Source organism: Plectrocnemia conspersa, unplaced genomic scaffold (assembly GCF_051122295.1).
Source record: "Plectrocnemia conspersa isolate PC_06_02 unplaced genomic scaffold, ASM5112229v1 ptg000012l, whole genome shotgun sequence".
Classification (NCBI taxonomy): domain Eukaryota; kingdom Metazoa; phylum Arthropoda; class Insecta; order Trichoptera; family Polycentropodidae; genus Plectrocnemia; species Plectrocnemia conspersa.
The window spans coordinates 30,476,650-30,499,291 of record NW_028277176.1 but is presented as its reverse complement, the minus strand read 5'-3'; the positions used below and the strand labels follow the sequence as shown (position 1 = coordinate 30,499,291).

Sequence of the window (22,642 nt, the reverse complement as noted above, 5' to 3'; positions counted from 1 at the left end):
ATAGATACTACTATAAAAAACAATAATAAAGTAGAACAATTAAAAGGATATTAAATGAAAACATATAATTAAAAATAACATATACTTAGTAAACGAGTACAATGCAAATAAAATTTAATTACAATTATTATACAATAGAGTTATACGAAGTCTGTAAGATAATGAATGTCAAACAATTATAAATATAGGGTTAGGTCTTAAATTTTGGCATAAAGCCCGTATTTTTTGTTAAATTAATATTTTTCTGACTTTCATTATAGCAAAATCTGTAATTAGTCTTTCTATATCGAATTCCTCAAAAACATATTCTACAATTAATAAGACATATCCTACATAGACTATCTTAAATTATTTTTTATTAACTTTAATTTAGTAAAACTTTTTAACGCTAGCAATAAACAAATTTTATAATAAAACCGTTAGTTTATTTTAGTTTAAAAATCTAAAATATCATCAACAGACATTTCTTCACTCAAATGTAAATGGTTGAGGTATCTGTTTTGGTTAAGCAAATCCTTTGCTTCTTCTGATTTTTTCCAAGGATTTCCAACTCCATACATTCTTTTGAAAGTTCTTTCCCATTCATAAGTTTATCTGTATTTATATTTCAAAGCATGTGTTTTTCTAAACAAATCACAACAATCTTTTAAAGTTGCAATGGCGGTGTCTAAAATCTTGAAAAAAAATGTATTTTAAAATAATATTCTTCATTGCTCAAAAGTAGAACATGAAATGTTTTATAATTTAAATCAGTACATAGCTAAATTTTAATTACACCAGCTTTCGAAAAGACTGCAACTTGTTATTCTCATAAAAATATTACTATTTAATATTGATTTAAAATTGATAAAAAAATAAATTCATTAAAAAACTCCACAGCTGCATATTAACTGGGAAATATGTGTAATTTCGGCAGTTACAAAGAATATTTTCTTTACTATTATTTTTCTTGGTTAAAGGTTGTTATGGCCATGACTGTTATAAATATCATATAGATAAAAAGATTATTTTTTTTAATAAAAAAAGGCACGGTTCCGCTGTGTATTATGGTCCATCTATGAAAAACGAATAGTTGGACAAATATTTGAATAACGAAAAGTTACGAAACGGTCGAATATCGGATATGAGTTTCTACTTCTAAAAGTATTTATGATTTTAAAGTGTCAAGTCATCGACTTGTACAATTGATATATTGTATTCTTCTATACTATAATTCACTTTTAACATTTTGTTTTTTTGTTTAATACAACTCACCTTGGCAAAAAATATGCATAAGTATTTGTCATGAGAGATGAATGTTTCTCTTTTGGTTAACTTTAAGTCGCAATGTCACTATTTTAATATTAGCGTTTTCGCTGAAAATCGTCATAAGGGTGATCCAATTTCAGTTTCAAAAATTTATAACATCAAATGTTCGATTAATAAAAAAATTCCGAAGATAACCTCAACTTTGTGTTTTGTTTGTTTAAATATTTAGAATATAATCAGAAATCTTTTCAGAAGAAAAACACACAAATTCAAAGATTTTTTATTAATCGAACATTTTATTATAAAAAATGTTTGGCAACTGAAGTTGTATCAGCCTTATATGGGCAAGTTTTGAATGACACTATAATTGTTAACTTGTTTATTTCTTAATTATGATTCTATCGCTCAAAAGTCTCTGACTCTCTGCTCATCTCTTCGTTCCTCGATTTGATCCACAATATAAGCGAGTTCCACTGTATGAACGTGTACGTATACGAGTTCAACGTAAAAGTAAACCGTTAGCCACATAACTGGATGTGGATTTCTATCCGCGTCGTGAGCGGAAGAGATCGTTCGCAAAAATTATTAAATAAAAAACAGCATCATGCAAAAAACTTACAGTTCGATTAAAATGCAACATTGTTCCATAATTGCATTAATCATAGCGATCCAACACGCGAGGATCCATCTAGCAACGTTGGCTCGCCTCTCTCCGAGTTTTCAGCGGTTGTTTTTTATGCTTTGTCGTTGTACCGATATAGTAATTTTTCTCGTCAAAAGCGAATGGTTCGATAGCAATTTCTCTCTCGCTTCCCTCGTTCCGCAATCGCAAATTCGAGGTAATCGCAATTACCGGTAACGTAACGCGTTGCCAATTGGAAAGGCGCTAAAAATCAATTGTGCAACAGCGAACGACCAAAAGTACTTTCGGATTATTGTTTTTTGATGACTGGCTAGACTCATTATCCGCAACGACGTGCGAAGATGACACTTGTGTTTTTTTTGTTGTTGTTTTGTGTATTTCATTCAACCGGTGGAACGTGACGTTCGCTTAGCAAAAAACGAGCCATTTGGAAAGTGCAAATCAAAGTGGGTTTCCATTTCCGCGACTCCAGAGTGATGGCATTCGTAATTTTGAAGGCATTCGGGCTCAAAAATGCGGCGCTCTCAAGGTTAACGGCTCGTTCGTTGGAAGCTGAGGTAGATGCAGGGCTGTCAGAAATTCTAGGAAATAATCTGTGTTGTATATGAGTAGAAAAACGCGATTGTTAATGAGCATTCGTCCTATACTCGTTTGATGATCACAATCATAATCATTTTTGCCACAAGTTATCAAGATTAGTTTATTATATACATATGTATTATGCTAGTTTTTATATAAGGAAAAGTTAATATGTAAGCAATTTTGAGTCACGTTCACTAACGGTTGTATAAGTAAAGTTCTGATAGCCTAGTCTGCGTCTGAAAAATTCAGTTGTCTTCAAAGCTTGATTTAAACTCTGAATTCCAGACGTCGTACCCCAACCAGCGTTGACATGAAGAGGGAAGCGGCTGCGTTTTTCCCCATGTATGTCTATGGTTGATGTATCTTCACTTATTCTTAATGAAGTTTTTGACGGAAGCAAATTCCAAATGGATGTACATATATATTAAGTAAATGTCACAGGTTTTTAGGATTGGGCTGCTGTCTTAGTTCTTTTCGTCTATGCCGATAGTTAATGTAGCTTCATTTAGTGAAAGCTTGGATGAACTTCCTTTCGTCTAGGTTCTCAATTATTAATTGTTTTTAACTATTCGGATATTGAATAAAAAATGTATAAAGTATTTGAATGTTCGAATTATATTATATTAGTATATAATTTTTTCTCGGTTTTTACCAATACTTTTTTATTTAATCAATTAGTGCAAAAAAAATTTAATTGACTGTAAAATAATTAGTGGTTAATATTGTATATTTGTAATGTAAGGTCTGATATTTTAGATATTAATTGTATTTTTGCATTTTTAAAATACTCAAAATTGTCCCTGATTTTGGTACATTATATACATAATAAATTGTGTGTTCTAAATTAGCATATTAAACCTTTTTATGCTAGACGATTTTATTTAGTATATGTACTGTTTTTTTTTTTATTTCCAGTATTATTCATTATGTGTTAAATAATAAAAATGGATAGTATATATATTTTATAAAAATATTGAAAACAAGCTTTAGGAAACAATTGATGAAACTACGAAAAACTTTGTAATTTATAGTGAGCCAGTATGATTATAAAGTAGGTCCGATGAGTAACGAGAGTGAGTGAGAGACAAGGGCGTGCGTTACATGCGTTCCGCACACTCTTATCTCTCACTCGCTCTCGTTACTTAATACGCGAGCGAGCGAGCGAAAGGGAATGTATAGCACCGTACGCGCCTGTAAAATACAGGCAAGGAACCCTTTTTTTAGTACTGCAATAGAATTATTTTTCCAACGTAACATATGAGCTCTGTTACAATGTTTCTTTAAATATGTACAATGGCCGATATTTCGGCATGTAGCTATTTTTGCATTAAGGGTGTTCAATTAAAATTAAATTCAGTTAAAAATATTTTTACATTTTTTTTTTATTTTACCGTAATACAGTTTTTACCCTTTTCATTGTATGGACTAATTTTATAATTTATATATTCTATTTCTTTAATTAATATATTTCATATTGATTATTTGTTTCAAAATCCTCACAAATTAATTGAAATTTTAACATTAGTTATTTTACAACTAAAGCTACATGAAAGGATGTAACGGAAACGACCAACTTCGCACTTCTGCGTTTTAACTTTGTTTATTCTATACTCACTACTGAGTTTTGTCCTGCTGGCTTAACTTTTCGCGTTGTGATTATAACCTTGAGTCATTTGATATTTATTGTTATCGTATTAGTGTACATATGCTATTAATCATCCTAGAACATCAACATTTTAAAAGCCCATTAATTAATTTTTTATTTGGTTATAAAAAATATGTATTTTTTTGTGACAAATATAGAGAAATTACCTTGCGGTTTAATTTGTATTTCTTCACTTATAATGTTGCCGCAATTCTTCATAAATAAACCATTTATCTTTTCACAATACGTCATCTATCAAAATACAGCAATTTCAAGTACTATTCTACCATATAATTTTGTTATATTACGGTTTATTTTTGGTTCATTACTTTGAATCCGTTCATAGTAAATCGCTCCTGATAGTGAAACCCACTATATCACTTTTTCAGAAAACCATCCGGAACTAATAGCTCTTTTTGTGAATAAATATGAAAAAAAAACATCAACATAATATAATACGTTTTCGGTTGAGGTCGATGCTATTTTGGATTTAACTTATAATGCGAGATTTATTAAGCGTGACGCTTTTATAACTGCAAATTGGCAAAAATGGAGTTTTGGATTGCACCGTAAAAAGTCGTTATGCGAAAGCAAAAGTATGCAATTACTTTTAATGTAATAAAGCGAAGGAATCCCATTAAATTTATATCCAATTATTGGAATTTTAATACATACTGAAAATAAAAGTTTATATGGTAACATATTTACATACGATCCTCCTTAGTGGAAAAATATTCTCGAAAGACTTCGTCATCTTGCGTAGTTTGGATTATATTTTTCGATTTTGCCTCGAGGCTGTAGTAGGAGCAATCTCGCGTGTTCGATAGACCGTAACAAATTTCAGGGAGTCTAAATCCGTTTGTAATGGGATAAAATGTATACACCAAAAAATTCCGATAACATGAAAGCGATATATGATACGTGTATTATATACTAATATACGGTACCGTTGGAAACGTACTTCTGTGGTAACTATGGCTCAAATCTATACTACGGTCAGGAAGTTGAACTCACCTGGAACACGTAACTCACAGTTTTTATAAGAGATTGCGATTCACCGACCAGAATCGCTTCTTGCCTATTGGCGAGATAAAAACATAATCTTCTGTTTTGTTACGGTATGCCGTTTAAGAGTGTAGGCGTGCGTGTCTTTATAGCATACGTGCGTATATTTGTGTATTTACTATTAAAAAAATGTGTTGAAGATGAACATGTGTTAAGTGCATAATGACGAGTAATGCCACAGAATGAGCTTTTATTTAATATATATATATATACTGTTCTTAGTAATTAATATTAAACGCATAGATTAGACTAATTATTAAAACGTATGAAATAGGCAGTATTTTAGGTCGTCGTGAGAAGTTTTAAAATGTGAGAAAATTAAAAAAGAATATATGAATTATTCATTTGACTAACATAATACATATTTTCAATGTATAATAATAATTAAGTCACAGTTAAGATTCGAAGTACTGTATTAAAAATAATAAAAAAAAATTTGGTGTGCGTGCAAATTGGTTTTTGTCATTAAAGGAAAAAAGTATTTTTTTTCATGACGTATGATAATATTGTCTTGTTCATTATAATTTTTTCGGTGCGCAGCCACTTATATTACATTTTCCAAAAATATAATTTCTTCGCTTAATTTATTTTTTTGATAATAAAACAGGAATTTATTTAGTGTTAAGTAAATTTTTGTTATATTGTACAAAGCGATGTTTTTATAGTGAGTAATTATTATATATTAATAATATTTAAAAATGTATGGAACGCGATGACTACTTTTATATTGTCATGGTTTTATATAAAGTGAACTAATTAAAATAGTTTAGGTAAATAATCAGTTACTCGGTCGATTTTTATTAAGCTAATAAGAAAGCAAAGAATTGAGTGCGACGCGCGAGATTATTTGCTTTCATAGAAGTTTTTTTATTTTTTGCTTAAATAATTTTCCCACAATACATTGTATAAAAATAATACTTTAAATTCTTGAATATATTGAATTATTTTAAATTTAAATTCTTAGCTCTAAGTTAAACATATAGTTATGTATAAAATCGATACAATTTTTTTAATTTTTTTGATTAGTATGGGCGTACATGTACGCCCATACTAATCAAGGGTTAAAAGCGCGTGGTGAAAACCGCCAGCAGGCCTAGATTCAAATATTTTTGTTATACTCATTTATATATTTAAGGACGGAATAGCGTAGTTCGTGACGTCTCGGACTAGTAACTCTGAAGATGCGGGTTCGAGCCCCGGCAATTTTTATTTATAAAAAAATGGACTACAGGCGGCTCTCGACTTTTGCACATAATTGGTTCCTGAAAATGTGTGAAAGTAGAAGGAAGTAAAAAAAATTTGAAATTGTGTGAATTTTAAAATATTTATTTATCAAGTAAATATAATATGTTTAAGAGGCGCTTAAGAGACATGTTTAAGTGGGGTTTGCTGGTGTTTTCTTTGAAAAGTTATCAAGGGTTAATTGTTTTCCACTATTCTTTTTCTTTTCTTCATATATTATTTTATAACATGCTATGTCTTTATTGATCGCCCTACGCACTTAAGATATGCGTTCTCAATTGGGATCACAATCTTCCATAATATTTAAAAATTTGTCAAGATGCGTGAAGGCTTCATTAACATTTTTCATTGTTGAAGAGTTTTCCAAAATAAACCTGTCTCATCTCCATTATATATTTGGCTAGAGGAATATTCTCCATCTTCAATCATTTTTAATAATTAGGAAATAAATTATTTTGCAGCATCTTTAACCGCATCAGCCGATTCTCCAGTAAATTTAATATTATGAAAAGAATACCTCATCTTAAAGTTGTAAAACCAACCGTTACTTGTTTGAAAAACCGTGTTAAAATATTTTTTTTATCTATTATTCCAATTTTTGTGCAAACTAAGAGCTTTTGCTTAAATAATTAAAATACTCAGAGGGACATCTTTTTGATGTCGGTCATCGATCCATGATGACAAAGATTTTTTCATTTCATCCATGTTTTTTTTGCCGTGTTTTTTTAGAAACATATCTTTAAAGATTGAGGAAATATATCTTTAATTTCCACAATTTTGAACGTGTTCCTTAATTATATTTTTCTTTTGCAAAATTGAACATATCGTAGACCGATTGAAGCAAAAGATTCACCGCTGTCAGAACGTCTAATAATTTCCATCTTTGTCTCGAATCGTGTGAAGTTTATGAGTCCTGGATTTCTTTTTGTTCGTATCAACACTGAAGTTTTTCCGTTTCTCAAAAATGTTTATAATGTAAAAAAAAAAATGAAATTTAAAAAAATGTTTTTTTTTTAAATGTGCGAAATAGCGAATTGTGCGAAAGTCGAACGTTTGAAAGTCGAGGTCCGCCTGTATTATAAAAATAACCGGCCCCATCTGTTTGGTTATAAATTATATTACACTTAATAATTTATAATTATTAAAATATATGTCACCGATTCCCAGACTTTCAGTATGGTGGTTATTACTTACTTGAAGGTGTTCATTAAATCTGGAACCATTGATATGTTGTGTTTAGCCTCTAAAGCAAAATACGCTTTGACAATTAACTAAATATATATGAATTCATTGCACAAAATATTAGCTAGTGATTGTCATAAAAAAGGATTATTTCATTAACTACTCAGTCATCAAAATAATCGTTCCATTTAGCATTACATACCTTATAAATCAACTGAAAAATTTTGCAATTTTCGCAATGAAAAAATATATAAACACATACATTCACGCGCAGAATCGTATCATGATAGCCTTCCATTAAGATGAAAATTATGGTTATAGCATTTTCTCGTTTAACATCAATCAACCACTGACCGAGTCACGTGACAAATCGAAAATTTCCTCTCGATAACACTAAAAGCGGTCACTGACCTGTAATAATAATAACTCACGTGAGTTTATGATAACACAGAGCACAATGCTACCATCGGAAGCCGTATCAACTTGCATACGCGCCAAATTGACTGACAAACAATGCCAGCAATGCATATGTATGCCACGAAAGACACGGAAGACTTGCTGGAAGACATGTTGTGTGCTAATGGACACCGCCGTTATAAGCGTGTCCGTATCGATTATTTAAGGCTAGGCATATCGGTGGAGAAAAACGCTTCTGTACAGATGACCGCAATTCGGAACGAAGCACTGAGGTCGTTTTTTTTATCCTTGGCCGTTGCTGTCAAAAGCGTTTTTGCTGCTTAAATGAGCGTTTTTGTAGGTATACAGTGGAAGAAGCAGCATCACGAAAGGTCGTTAGAGCGGTGATTAGTGTAGTGCAGCGACGCGAATTTTATGTCACGATTGTCCCGAGTTTTGCGGTTTCGGTATCTAATTCTTATTCTCTCGGTAATAGATTCATAAATAACTTAATAAAGGTGGAGATGTTTTTGTGTCTAAGACTATTGACTCTACTTTTCTGACTGTTATTTGGAAGTTAAACAGATCTGAAAGATCTCTTATTGACCTGAAAGACCTAGGTTCGATTCCCATACGAATGTTTATTTTTATTTTTATCGTAACTGGAAGATCGGAATCAGTGATTATTATATAATTATAATTCCGATTGATCATCACAGATTAGATTTACCTAGATTTTCTTAATCTCACTGATGAATATCGTGATGAATAATTAAAATCGAGCTTAGGTCGTACATATTACGTATTGAAAATACTCTAATAATCTATTAGAATATCTTGAATGTATTTAATAACAAAAAAACCGTAAGCTGTGGTAACGACTGAAGTTCCGCAGGGTTTCAAACTGGGACCACTGATGCTTCTAATGTTCATAAATGCAATAGACATGATCTTTTTGTTTCGGAACAGTGTAACACACAAACACAGCGAAAGTGTATCGGAGCAAAAATATATCTCTGTAAATATATGTTCCTTATAAAAACGATCTATTATTCAAATGATTTTAAGTGTTTCAAATTTATGGAAAACTATACTATAGAAGCAATTAATACTATAATGCCTGCCCTACACTCTCTGGAAGTTGGCCAAGCTTAGCCAAGGACAGAGAATATAGTGGGTTACTTCGGTCGAGTTAGGTTCTGCCCGCTCTAAAATCTCTCGGAAGTTGTCCGAGGTTACCGAGAACGGGAGGTAATTCAGTTGATTTGGCCAGCTTCGAGCGCTTCCGAACATTGTCGGCAAACGGACCGAAGTCGGAGCTGCTCTTTCGAGCGCGAGCGGTGAGATACTTCTCCTTTCTCTCTCTCGCGTGTTAAGTGACGAGATAATGATATGGTGTTTCGCAAACTGAGATAGAACGAGTAACTCGGTTCAATTTCAGTATGCGCGTAGGCGTCCTATGATCAACACGCATGACGAGCACGGCATCGTGGTCACGTGGGCAAGTTGTAATACCACATGCTTATCGAGGACTTCAACAGACTCTTACTGATATCTTTGAATATTTTAGGGTACCAAAAGGGACTAATTATATTGTTGATAGTATATTCTTCTAACAGATATCGTTATTATATTTTTTTTCATATAAAATTAAATAATTAGTGATACTAGATCTTGTTAAAAAAATCGTTTCGAATATCCTTATATATTTTCCTAGATCGGTTTATATAAATGTCACACCATAACGAATTCTTATTTAGAATTGATGGCGACAAATTCTAGGATAGTCACAGATGTGGTGTTCGTATTCAGAAGTATCATTTTTATGCCTTATTGCATTTTGCAAAAGCCGACAAATATTTTGCGTAAATTGAATATTTACGACCGAAACGTTTTCACTGATATTGTATTGGTGAGTGCCCACACAAACTTTTATAATTATCAGTAGCGTAATTTTAATAAAATGACAATTTAAGAATTGTGATTATTTGGCATATTTTTTGATCGCGCGCAAATATGCCAGCTGTACATGACAGCAGCCGCCGTGCGGACGTCATTCACGGCCGCCGTCGGAAGTCGGCGACCTCGGCCGACTTCAGTTAAACTTTGGTTTGGACAACTTCCAGAGAGTGTAGTGCAAGCATAACGCTTGAATGGCATTGTCTTGGATTCGGCGCACTTCTCAACTGGACAACAAGTATCATTATGTTTACTATTGCTTAAATTATTGAGAATTGCTCTCACGAGTATTGCTTAAATTATTGCTTGTTAAAAATAGTATACGCTAAAAATATTCTATAGAAAAAAAATACTACAAATTTTTTTTCTGATAACCACTTTTGGCCAAATAAATCGACTCCCACAAAATATTTAATTTTATTTAAAAAATGTTAGATTTAGTGAAAAAATTCAAAACCACACTACTTCTTAATCATTAAAATATATGTATACCATTGCAGTGATACCATTATTTAAATGATTTATTATTTCAAGTGATTTAGGTTTATGATAAACGATAAGCCTTAGAAGCATTTGTGACTTTTACCACCTTTCGTGACTGGCAAACTAATGCTAACCTCCAATTCAATTATCTATTTGATTCAACACAATAGAGTAACATTGTAAAAAAAACATTGATTATATTCTTAAAGTTTACTTGAATTTAATGTGTTACAATCGCTTTATTTTACATTTGATTTTAACGAATTATTACATGAGTTCATAATTATGAAAATAGATACCTTGTTAATTGTTTGTGAATTATATTTATAAAAAAGAAATTTAAGCTTTAAACCAGTACAAGTTTAATTTTAATTATACCTTCTGCCAAAAATACTCATTTAGTTGTTATTAATGTGAGCTTTATTGTCAGCAATGTGTTGCTCGGAATTCTCATAAAAATATTACCGTAATAAATTTCTAAGGACAGAGTTAAAACTATAATTTATTTAAAAGAGATAAAAAATTCAATACTAGCCATTGAGAAAGTCCACAGCAGCACAATATAAACTCGGAAATATGAGTAATTTCTAAATTTTTTTGTTATTATTACGAATTATATATGTGCATATAAGTTTATTAGTCCGTTTTATGTAATTTTATAAATTAAAAAAAAATACGAATATTCGAATAAGGAATATTTAATTCTATATAGAGTCTAGCTATAAACATTTCATGACTGGCAAACTAAAGCTAACCTAATATTTCAACTGCGGTTCTATCGCGGATTCAACGCAATTGAATCAATGAACCCGCTAAGGCACTCAATGAAATGTTCGATAAAAAACGTCGAAAAACATAGTTCGATGTCATAAAAAAACAAATATCATACGTAACAATAACATTCTACAACTGTTTCAAATGCTTCATTTAAATGAAACTTTTGTTACTTAGTAGAACGTAAAGACAGTTTTTTTGCATTCTAAAACTATTGTTGTTGAAAAATATTTTTATCAGTTACCTTTTAAATAATTAGATAAATAAACCATCTTAACATTTTAAGCCAGGAAAAGGAAGCTTGTTACCAAGCGTTCCCATTGCGACGGCACCGACATGATTTTATTGCTTTTGCCGTGGATTTTTGACTTCTGAGAAGGGACAATTGTTTTTTGCGCTCACCTATTAAACAAAATTCAGTTTTAAAATACTTTGATCATCCCTCTAATATGAGAAGTCCATAGTAATATCGGTAAGGATAGTTGTCATATTTTTAAAACATACTGTAATATCGAAATGCAGACAAACTGTGAAGCAATATGTGATATTCAATATCTGTCTGTACTTATTTTTCCGCTTATTTTTTCCCGAGAGCTTAGTTTGTATTTTGGACTAATTGAACTAATTAAAGTTCTAAAACTATAATTAGCTTTAGAACTTTCATTAGGTTAGGTTTGGGTTTGAACAGCAAATGGACGTTTCTTAACTGTTTAATTGAGTTTCATAGACATTTTATAGTAGCATATGAGTTAAATTATATTTTCACTAATAGAAATGTATATTTACTGGTGAAAATGTATTTGGATTTTACTGGTGAAAATATAGCTTTACCAAAAAATACACATTCACTGTAACATTTATACATCGTATGTAAATAAATAATGATACGTATGTAAATGTGTATATTATTACATATAGAAAAGTTGAAATCATATAATTTTACTAGCACTTGCTAGATAATTTAATCCTTAAAGGAGAACGGGTCCCATTAATTTATCCCCCCCCCTCTCGGCCGGCCTGCTAATAATCTTGCCTTTCTCACAAAGTTAAAGGCTTTATCTTAACGATGTATATTTCGGAGTCTATTCAAATCATCCTAGTGAGTGTTGGAATACAATTCTGTGTAGAGTCTAATCAATGAAGTACTTTTTAAGTTACTCAAGGGCAGTTTTGACAACTCGGCAATGCTCGGTGACTTTCGGCTGCGGATTTTGCGTGTCCTAGAAAATCGCGATCGCGTCCCTTATTCTTGTCGTTCCGGTCAGGACGTCAGTGCTTAAGAACACACGGGATTTGCAAAATATTTTTTATTTCTTTGCAATTATTTCTAGTTGATTTTGATTTAAATGCAATATATTTTAAAGAATTTGTGCCAAATTTCACAGATAATGCTTGAGAGATGTGTGAATCATCGGCAGATCTAATTTTCTAATTATGTAGCTTTTTTCTAAATTTAAATTTACCAGCTAATATTTTTTTGGTTACGATTATTGGTTTATATTTTAGTAGAATTTAGGCAAAGTTTTAGTTTTTATATATACATACATATATAGGTGGCCCTTGACTTTCGCACATAATTGGTTCCTGAAAATGTGTGCGAATGTTGAATGTTTGAAAGTAGAGGGAAGTAAAAAAATTTGAAATTGTGTGTATTTTAAAATATTTATTTATCAAGTAAATATAATATGTTTAAGAGGCGTTTAAGAGACATGTTTAAATGGGGTTTACGGGTGTTTCCTTTGAAAAGTTATCAAGGGTTAACTGTTTTCCACTTTTCTTTTTCTTTTCTTCATATAGTATTTTATAACATGCTATGTCTTTATTGATCGCCCTACGCACTTGAGATATGCGTTCTCCATTAGGATTATAATCTTCCATAATATTTAAAAATTTGTCTAGATGCGTGAAGACTTCATTCATATTTTTCATTGTTAAAGAGTTTTTCAAAATAAACCGGTCTCGTCTACATTAAATATTTGGCTAGAGGAATATTCTCCATCTTCTATTTTAGATATTTGGAAAATAAATTCTTTTGCAGCATCTTTATCCGCTTCAGCCGATTCTCCAGTAAATTTAATATTATGAAAAGAATACCTCATTTTAAAATTGTAAAACCAACCGTTACTTGCTTGAAAAACCGTGTTAAAATCTTTTTTTTAATTTATCCTTTCAATTTTTGTGCGAACTAAGAACTTTTGCTTGAATAATTGAAATCCTCAGAGGGACATCTTTTTGATGTCGGTCATCGATCCATGATGACCAAGATGTTTTCATTTCATCAAAGTTTATGAGTCCTTGATTTCTTTTTGTTCGTATCAACACTGAAGTTTTCCATTTCTCACTCATGTTTATAATTAAAAAAATTTTTTTTTAAATGTGCGAAATAGCGAATTGTGCAAAAGTCGAGGGCCGCTTGTACAGTATATCTTTCGTGTGATATATGTAATTTTATTTTTTTATTCTTGTAACAAATAAATATTATTACTTTACATCATTGAGAGTACACAAAAAATAGTTTCAAAATTCTTAAAACACATATACATATATAACATAATTTATTTAAAAAATACATATGTTAGACCAATTTCGTCTGGGACTAAAAGGGTTATGCAGTATTGACGTATTTTTTATTTTATATTATTTATGACTCAAATTTAATTAATGTTACTTTTAACATGAATAGAAATAAATATATGTACGAGATCAATGTTTCAAAAATAAATATAATTGCGATATCTAAAATATATATTAAATGTGCAATAATTCAAATAAAATAATATAAATAAAACACACATTAAACAAACAGATTTACAGTTTTTCCGTAGAATCGTAGTTGATAAAAAGTAATAAGTAATATATTTTATTAGAATAAATTGGCGAGTGGTGCTTTAGCCCCTGGTATAAAAATTTCAAAGGCGATGTTGTCCTAGATTTATTATTCTAAAACTAGAAATATTTAGCTCCCGTATTTTAGAAGTAGTTTTTTTATAATTAATGGAAGAGGTTTAATTAAACTTATTTGTAAAAAAATATGTAATATATCGATACAATAGTTGCCGGGGTATTCGAATGCTTTGGTTTTACTAATCAATAAACATGGTGAATCATGCGAGCGGTACTCGAAATATTTTTTCGGTCAAATAATTAAAATAATAAAAAGAAAAACTGTCAATACCGGTATTGATTGTTTTTCTCTCGATAATACCGGTATTATTGTGAATATTGTTTCAATAGACAACATGGAGAGAGAATAAAAATAACAATAAAATGTTATTTTTATTATTTTCTATCATTCAGTAGCAAAAAATATAAAGTTACTAATAATATCGGTATAAGGGCTATACCGACACATTTATCATGGCTAAGTTTGAAGGGTATTTCATCCGCACATTAACCGATCATTACTCATTTCCTCGTACGTTTGCGGTACAATCGATTGCACAATCCCAAACCGGCCCTATATATTTCATTGTAACCACGATTGCACAAACTCTGATACGCTTACAAACGCAACGAAGCTACAACATTTTACGTATATTATAATATAAAATAATATTTCCAATAAATTTAATACATTTATTGCGATAATCTACGATAACTCAACCGCAACTCATCGCATGATTCAAACGATTGTCATCCGACGATCCGCCATAAGCGCATTCAATGTCATTTATTGTTCAATTCTTTTCGCGGTACTGCCTCCGTATAAACATGTGGTAAAGGCACTCTTATACACATGTGTATGTACTATATTAATTGTCATTCAATGATCGAATGACGTGTGTCGGCTGTAACATTTTAATTTGCATGACAATCGATCAATCGGGTTTTTGCATGATTATTTTCGATGAGCGCGTATATCTTTTCATCGTTCTGGAAATGTACCACTACAGTGTGTTTCAGACATGTTTGTGTGTGTAACATCGTAATATTTTGGCAGTTCACGTTGTAATGCGATCGTAAAATGTTGCCACGTCATGCTTGTTTTATCGATGTGCGTTTATGTTTACGTTCTGCGCCCTGAATAAAATTACTACGTTATGCGCGTGCATTTTTGAGAGGGTGTTTATGAATTTTGGTAAAAGTATCATGGTAAATAATAAAACTACTTTTAAGTGTCTTGGGTTCGAATCACTTATTAACTTTAATATTTTTTTAATTAAATTGTATCTGTTATTATTATAAAACTAAAATTCCGATCGATCATCACCGATTAGGTTTTCTTAGATTTTCATAATCTCACAGATGAATATCTAGGTCATGTATAGTGACATCTATTGATCGAAAACTGTAATAAAAGTTTATAGTTAATAAAATATATTTCACTATACTTTGATTTCAGTATGGTGTCTCAATAAAGATTGAACTATTACAATCGATCTTTAGTTAAAATATCATCGAATAAATAAACATGTTTACCGGTAATTAAATTATTTATATAAATAATAATTTAAGAAGCGGCGCTTCTACAGCTTCTATCGACGCAGTGACATATGTATTTCAGTATAATAAAATCTAATTGACATAGTTATTGGAATTAGGTCACACTTGTTACTAGTTTCTTTATGTATTATTTACATTATTCATTTTTAAAGTAATTAAATTTTGACATGGCACGCACCGTTAACGCACTGACAGTCCACAATTATTCCATTAACCCTTCGCGGTCCAATGACGCACTTTTCAATCTCTTACACTACGCATAATTCTTCACGATTTATTACACACGTTTAATTCAGCTAATAATCAGCAGACCGCGAAGTGTTAGCAACATATTTTTTGCATAATTTATTTCTCACTGTATTCATAAATAGCACACGTTTTAAACAATATCTGTATTTATTTTATTAATTTATTTAACTTTTTATATATAATTTTTACAATTTTAATGATAATAATTTATTTTTTATTTTTTAACTTGAAAGCTAAATTTATAAATTTTTAAATTCATAAGCTTTGAACCAATAATTCTAGAAAAAATGCATTAAACAAGTCTTTTTGTTGGTATTATTTGTAATTATCAGATGGTCACCCGCAAAAGCCACTTAAGTTCTTGCCAAGAGATGTTCTGAAGGCAAAGTTAAGCAAAAATTCGATTAGTTCTAAACTTTCCTTCTTTCTCATTTGTCTGAGCTGCAACAACTGACACTTTGTCACATCACTAGGAACCAGAGACCAGAGAGACTCAGAGATAGACATTTTCACAACTTCGAGGCTCTTCGTCTGTTTATTATTTGACACGACTATAGCGCTTTGTGTTTGAAACCTTGCTTTATTATTAGTCAAACTCACTTGTAAAAAAATTATTTAACTCGCAACTTGTAAGTTAAATAATTTTCTCACAAAGTGTGTTTATGAATTTTCGCAAAAGTGTCATGGAAAATAATAAAACTAGTTCTAAGTACAATATACAGTGACTAAGACCTGGGCTTAAATCCTTTGATTTCAGTCTGCTGTTCCACTACTTTTATGTAGGTATTGATCATGTTGTAACGCATTAGGCTAAAATCTGTCATCTTACTGAATGATATTATTTTTTGTGTAACTCACAACTCTTGTATGAAAATTATTTTTTTAGTGACCTGAATGTGTTTATAAAAATAAAAAAAAATGTTGATCACATAAAAATGAATGTGGGACATCGTGTTTCGTACATTTCAGAATATCATTTTTAGATAATAAAATAATCATATCTTTCCATAAACTTACTAACCCTTAAACAGGGTTCACAACATAATACAAACAAAGATTGCCAAAACTTTAGGATCAGTACTCTTCATTTAAAAAAGCTGGATGGTCTATTTCCATAGCTAAAATTAATAAAACTACTTTGCTAATCAATGTTTTATTTTATGTAAAGTATATAATTTAAAAAATAATAAATAATCGTTACATATTTAAAAAAATATCATACAATATTTTTTTATGAACTGATTTTTAAAAACAGTAATAAATTATAATTTTTTTTCTCAATGAATATTTTATAGAGTGATCGACAAAAATTTTCTAAATTAAGCTCTGTCTGCTCTTCAGGATGTTTATTAATGTTATAAAAACGGCAGATAGAAGCTTCATTTTATTTTGTATGCCACTGATTTAAGTTTGTTTTAATGCATTTGATCTGCTGTGGACTCCTACTCTCTATAGTGATTTAGATTCTCTATGGAGATGGGCTTTCGTTAACCGTTTGCCATTAAGTGTCGGAAAGTGCCATATTGTGTCATTTACCCGATCTTTTTCTGTATCTATCAGAATATTTTTAAAATCTCGATAGGTAGGTTTTGACTAGAGAAACTTTAAATAAAGATCTCAGAATATTTTTTGAGAGCAATTGAAGATGCTAGGCGTTGTGAGGAACGCGTTTCACTTTGACGATCCATCAGATATTCGCGTTCTCTATGACACCTTAGTTAGTAGCATTCTTGAATAGTGATCTATAATTTGGAGTCCCCGAATAAACAAATACTCTTTCTTGAACAAAAAAAAGGTTATATGCGGATATTATCCGTTCTTGTATCTCAGCGCTTTTTTTTGCAGCGTTCGGATACGATTCGCTGAGTTCTGGCAGAACCTTGCATGTCGTTAAGAATTTATTCAAATTACTGAATAGTGCTCTTGACAATCGAACTATTCTTGAGGAATTTTAATTTTGGATTCCGGAATGTCTTAGAGAATCAAGATCGCGTCATCTTCTGATGCCCGTTAAAATCAGGTCATACAACGCTGGTATTGCACATCGATATATTTAATGTCAGCTAAAAGGAGCTGGTCCGATTCGTTTCATGTTTTTTACTATATATTATTTTTTGTATATTGTAACAACATTGTTAATCATTGGGCCGCATTGGGATGATCTGTTAAATAAATAAATAATTATTCAAAAATAAAAATGAATTCACGCTTAACGTTTTTTTTACATGTGTCATGTATCACTCGATTCATAAATAACAATATAACAATTTCGACCCAATTTTTACTTCAAAATGCGAGACGACATATTGGCGATATTCATCAGGGGGTTGGGCACATACTTTCGGAACGCCCTGTGCCATTGTAGCGGAGAACAGGTGCGCCGCGATTTTGTGAATGAAAATCGGCACACCGTGTTTATGGTTTATTGCGAAGCCATCCGCCGACGAACGAGCCTGGAAGTTATATTTTTTATCATTTTGTATATCAACCGACAAAGGGTGGTGGCGCGACGCCATGGGGTTGAGAATATTCGCTCGATGGGGTAAACATATAAAATTTATTTTTGTACACATGCACGGGAATCGACCCGTCGGCGTCGACGTCGAGGGGACATAATGCACGCGTAATGCGATATGTGCACGCGTTTTAATTCACATGCCGTATCGTATGTTGTGGGTGGTGTTAGTTTTGTTTATTTTTAGTTGAATGTTAATATTATTATTTGGAAACAGTATTTTAGAAATACATTGAAGGCAACTTATAAAAAAAATCACTGCAATTTATCTACATAGATATACACAAGCGGTCTTACTAGACTTTCGTACCAAATTGGTTCCTGAAATGTGAATGGAAATATAATGTATCAAAATAGAGTAATATAAAATAACTAAGAATAGTGTTTTTTAAATTTTTATCTATTCGGTTTTTTATTTTAAAAATTTGTCAATTCACTTTAATATATTGTCTCAATAAAATGCTGTGTCCTTTTTAATTGCATTTTATTTCTGAAATATTCGCTCTTCATTGAGATCACATTCTTCCATGATGCATGAAAGCTTTATTCACATTCTTGACCGAGCAAGTCTTAGCAATAAGTTCATTATCAGTATAATTTAAATTTGTGTTTTATTAATCTACTAGCTCCGGTTTCAAAGTCAATATTTATTCTGTTATTACAAATTTATTTGAATGAAGCATTTATAATATTTTAAGTATATTGTCTTTACGTATTGCAGTAGCACGTAATTGGGCATCAGCACGTCTCTGTTCAGTTTCTTCAGCGGTTTAATTGTCACATATTGCAGTATAGCAAGTGATCGGCCTTCATTCAGCACATCGCTGTTCAGCTCAAATTTCAACTTTCAATTTCAAAGTAAAAAATAATATGTACAGTAGACTTTGCAGCCAGAGTGACATGTGCCAAAGTCACGTTTGGGAGGCGTTCATGTGACAGACACATATATTTTCTGTTTTAAAGTATAAATTATAAAACAATTAAGTCTTCATTTGTAAATGTATAAGTGAGCTTCCATTAACTCGTTCATATCAAAGTTGAATTTATTCGTTAGCGAGTTTTTGAGATTAAGAAAAATACCTATTTGTGGACATATGTATTCCAGTGTTTGAATTATTATTTTGAAGGAAAAATACAATATAAATGTATAGATATAAATCTATAATATTTTAACTATTATTTTTCAAAATGGCCTTTAAATTTATTTTAAGTTTTATCGTGTTTTGAAGAGCTGTCATGGTCGATTCGACGTAGCTCCGCTTGGCACGAGTTCAACTAAATTCTTGTTCATTTAAAGTGTGTTTCTGGTGATAGTTCCATGCGTAAATGTTTTAGCTTATATACCCTTTAATAATTAGTGGAAGTCCAACGCCCTTTAAGTTCTCGATTAACTGGTCAATGAGAAGATTTAGGGTGGAAACAGACTCTTTGTTACTGCCAAATAAATATCTAGTTAGATATTTATTTGGCAGTAAGTTAGTTTTTAATATAATAATAACTGAATCGATTTGATAACGGAAAAGTTATTCCTTATCATTATAAAATATTTCAAGAACGGAGGATGGAAAATTAGTTGTTGTATTTTTTTATTATTCTTTTATATAATTATATAGTTCTTTTAACTACATAGCAACACATGGTTTTCTTAATCATATTCAGCTATTTTTACGTTGAGTTTTCACGCACGCTCTTCCCTATAGTCTGCGTGCCAACAAAGCAATTCCGACGCACGATAGACCATAAAATCAATGTTTACATTATGCCATTCCCTTGAACGTGGTTCGTCGCCGTAATTGCGTTCAAATGCCAATTATTTCGTTCGAAATCAGAGCAATCTGAGCTATGAACTATTAGTGCCATTATCGGTGTGCCTATGCTTCCGTGCAACAGGTAAACTCACGAATAATTATATCGCGGAATGCTTTAACGTGACTAAACCGATTTTGATTGTCGATTGTTGTCTGGCAACAATGGCACAAAAGCCAGACGAGTTTTGCAGGCTTTAGGTTGGTCAGTTGCGAAAATCAGTCTATTAGGATTGTTATTCATCGGAATGTCTGTTGGGAGTTATTAGCGCAATCCTGGCGAATTAAGCTCAACGTGAGCGTTATGTAAATGTTTGTTTGATTTACGCTTAATACATGAAACTTATTGTGATAAATGTAAATTAATTATAAATGTCGGTATCTTTATAAATAGTCGCTATGATAAAGCTATACTTTTTTGCAAGTTATTTCACATCGAAACTTATGTTTTGTAATGAATTAAATACGTGGATGTATTATAGAAAGGAGCATGGTTTGGAAAATATTATAACATTCCAATCAAACATTCAACTATCGTTGTTTAGCTAAATTCAGAAGCACAACGCACGAAATAAAAAGCAATGGTCATGTCCGCTGCGTTACATTACCGAGATTGACAATGGTTTGGCCCTAACGGTTACGAAAGCGGCCAACAACGTTTTGATACATCAATACTTTTTTTAAATTTAAACAGGATAGGTGCGAGCGAGCGTTGGTCAGAACATTTAAACCAAATAAATTCTTTCGAAAACCTTTGATTTAATTGCCTATTGATGTTACTCGCAATGTGCTCAACACTGTTCTCACTGAAAGCCTGATAAATTGAAGTAATGCTGCTACAATCATACACGATTTTATTAATTTACCAACAGTAAATGGCTTTATTTATTAGTTAATAAATAATACTAAGTTACAGCCTCATTTTATTTACGTAGCAAAATGCATTGTGATAAAAAATCCGTTTTGATCGTTATGAATATGGTGTCGAGTGACGTTTATTGTATTCTTTTAATACAAACATCATCGCACAAATCATATAATTTGATATCAAAATAATTAGCACTCCACTCTGCTTTAAGAGTACGATTAATATTTCAAATAGGCAGCGGGTCGTAGTTTACCAACTATTAACTTCATCGTCATAAACATAAAAAAGTGGCAATAAATTTCAACAGAACTCATTGAAAGAATGTTTATCACTTGCAAACGTCAATTAAAACGATTTTTCAGTTTATCATTGACAACGGATGGCTATTTATCATCGTGAATGGTACATATTTTTGCTTGAAATTCTGTTTATGACGTCAATTGACAATGAATTTTGGCATCAGTTTCTATGATTTCAAATTGATGCACAGTACAATCACAAAGTTGCTACGACTCTATCACGTTACGCGGAACCTAGCGGAAACTTTGAGTTGCCTAGATTTGAATCTTACTTCTACAGTTATATTTAAAGTTGTGATTCGATTAGGACATCGTTCGGTCAGGGGCAAACCGGCAGGGGAACGGAGCGTTCCGGCGCTGTCAAAAGCGTTTCGAAAGTGTTCCGATGCAAAGGCCGATAATGAGAAAGCGCATTTTTCGGATGTTGGCGCCCGGGGCGATGCGGTTAGTCGGCGACGGCCCCTCTCTCATAGCGAAACCAGTTTGGTAACAGTCATTACCGTTGACCTCGCGCGCTGCGACCCACAAAACGCGGGTCACAACCGCTCCCATTGCTCTGGAGGTCCACGTAGGGGCGCACACTTTTCAGGGGCGCCGCGAAAAGCTCGTAAACCCACTCGAAAGTTGGAAACTCTGGAGAATATAATGAAAAGGATAAGGCAACAATTTCCTAGATAGTCAATCGATCGAAGAAAAGCCGATTATAGGGTAGACTTACCTATTGCATTAAATTTAAGCCTCCTTAAATATTAACTCCTATAAACTAAAAGGTTTTCACAACCGTGATAAATTGGAAACGCAAGGGAATAATAAGTCTCTTTATCGTTTAAAAAAACATAACTTTTTGCTATTATCCTCTTTATTTTTAAGGGTAGTATTTATTTGTTTTTATCCACTATTTTTATCATATCGTTCAAAAAATTATCCATAGTTACACAAGTGTTCCGTAACTTCAAAACATACAATATGTCAAAGAAGGGCGTGTCCGGACAAATAATTGTTTGGGTAACAGTTACAGGTAGAAAGACTTCTCCTACGACGCGTTAGTATGGGGACCCTTCCCCTGCATATGAGGTCAGTTATTTTGCATATTTCGCCAAATGATTAAAAAAAATGTCGGTGCTCAAATATATCCGATTTCTCATTCTATAAAAAACATTGTTAAATATACTAAATATACGACGTTATTTAACACAAACGTCTGATAAGTTGTTTTTCTGAAAATAGCAAAGAATCTGGTTCCA

At 31.6% G+C, this 22,642-nt stretch overlaps 1 protein-coding gene and 1 long non-coding RNA gene across 7 annotated transcripts in view; both read left to right on the top strand.

Annotated features, from left to right (window-relative positions):
- Positions 1–22,642, top strand: part of sdt (MAGUK p55 family member stardust) — a 155,582-nt gene that overhangs the window by 16,620 nt on the left and 116,320 nt on the right. The window lies entirely within an intron of this gene.
- Positions 7,481–9,664, top strand: LOC148228945 (uncharacterized). Its single transcript, XR_015811557.1, has 2 exons — positions 7,481–9,189; positions 9,317–9,664. It is a non-coding gene; the product is annotated as an uncharacterized LOC148228945 (long non-coding RNA).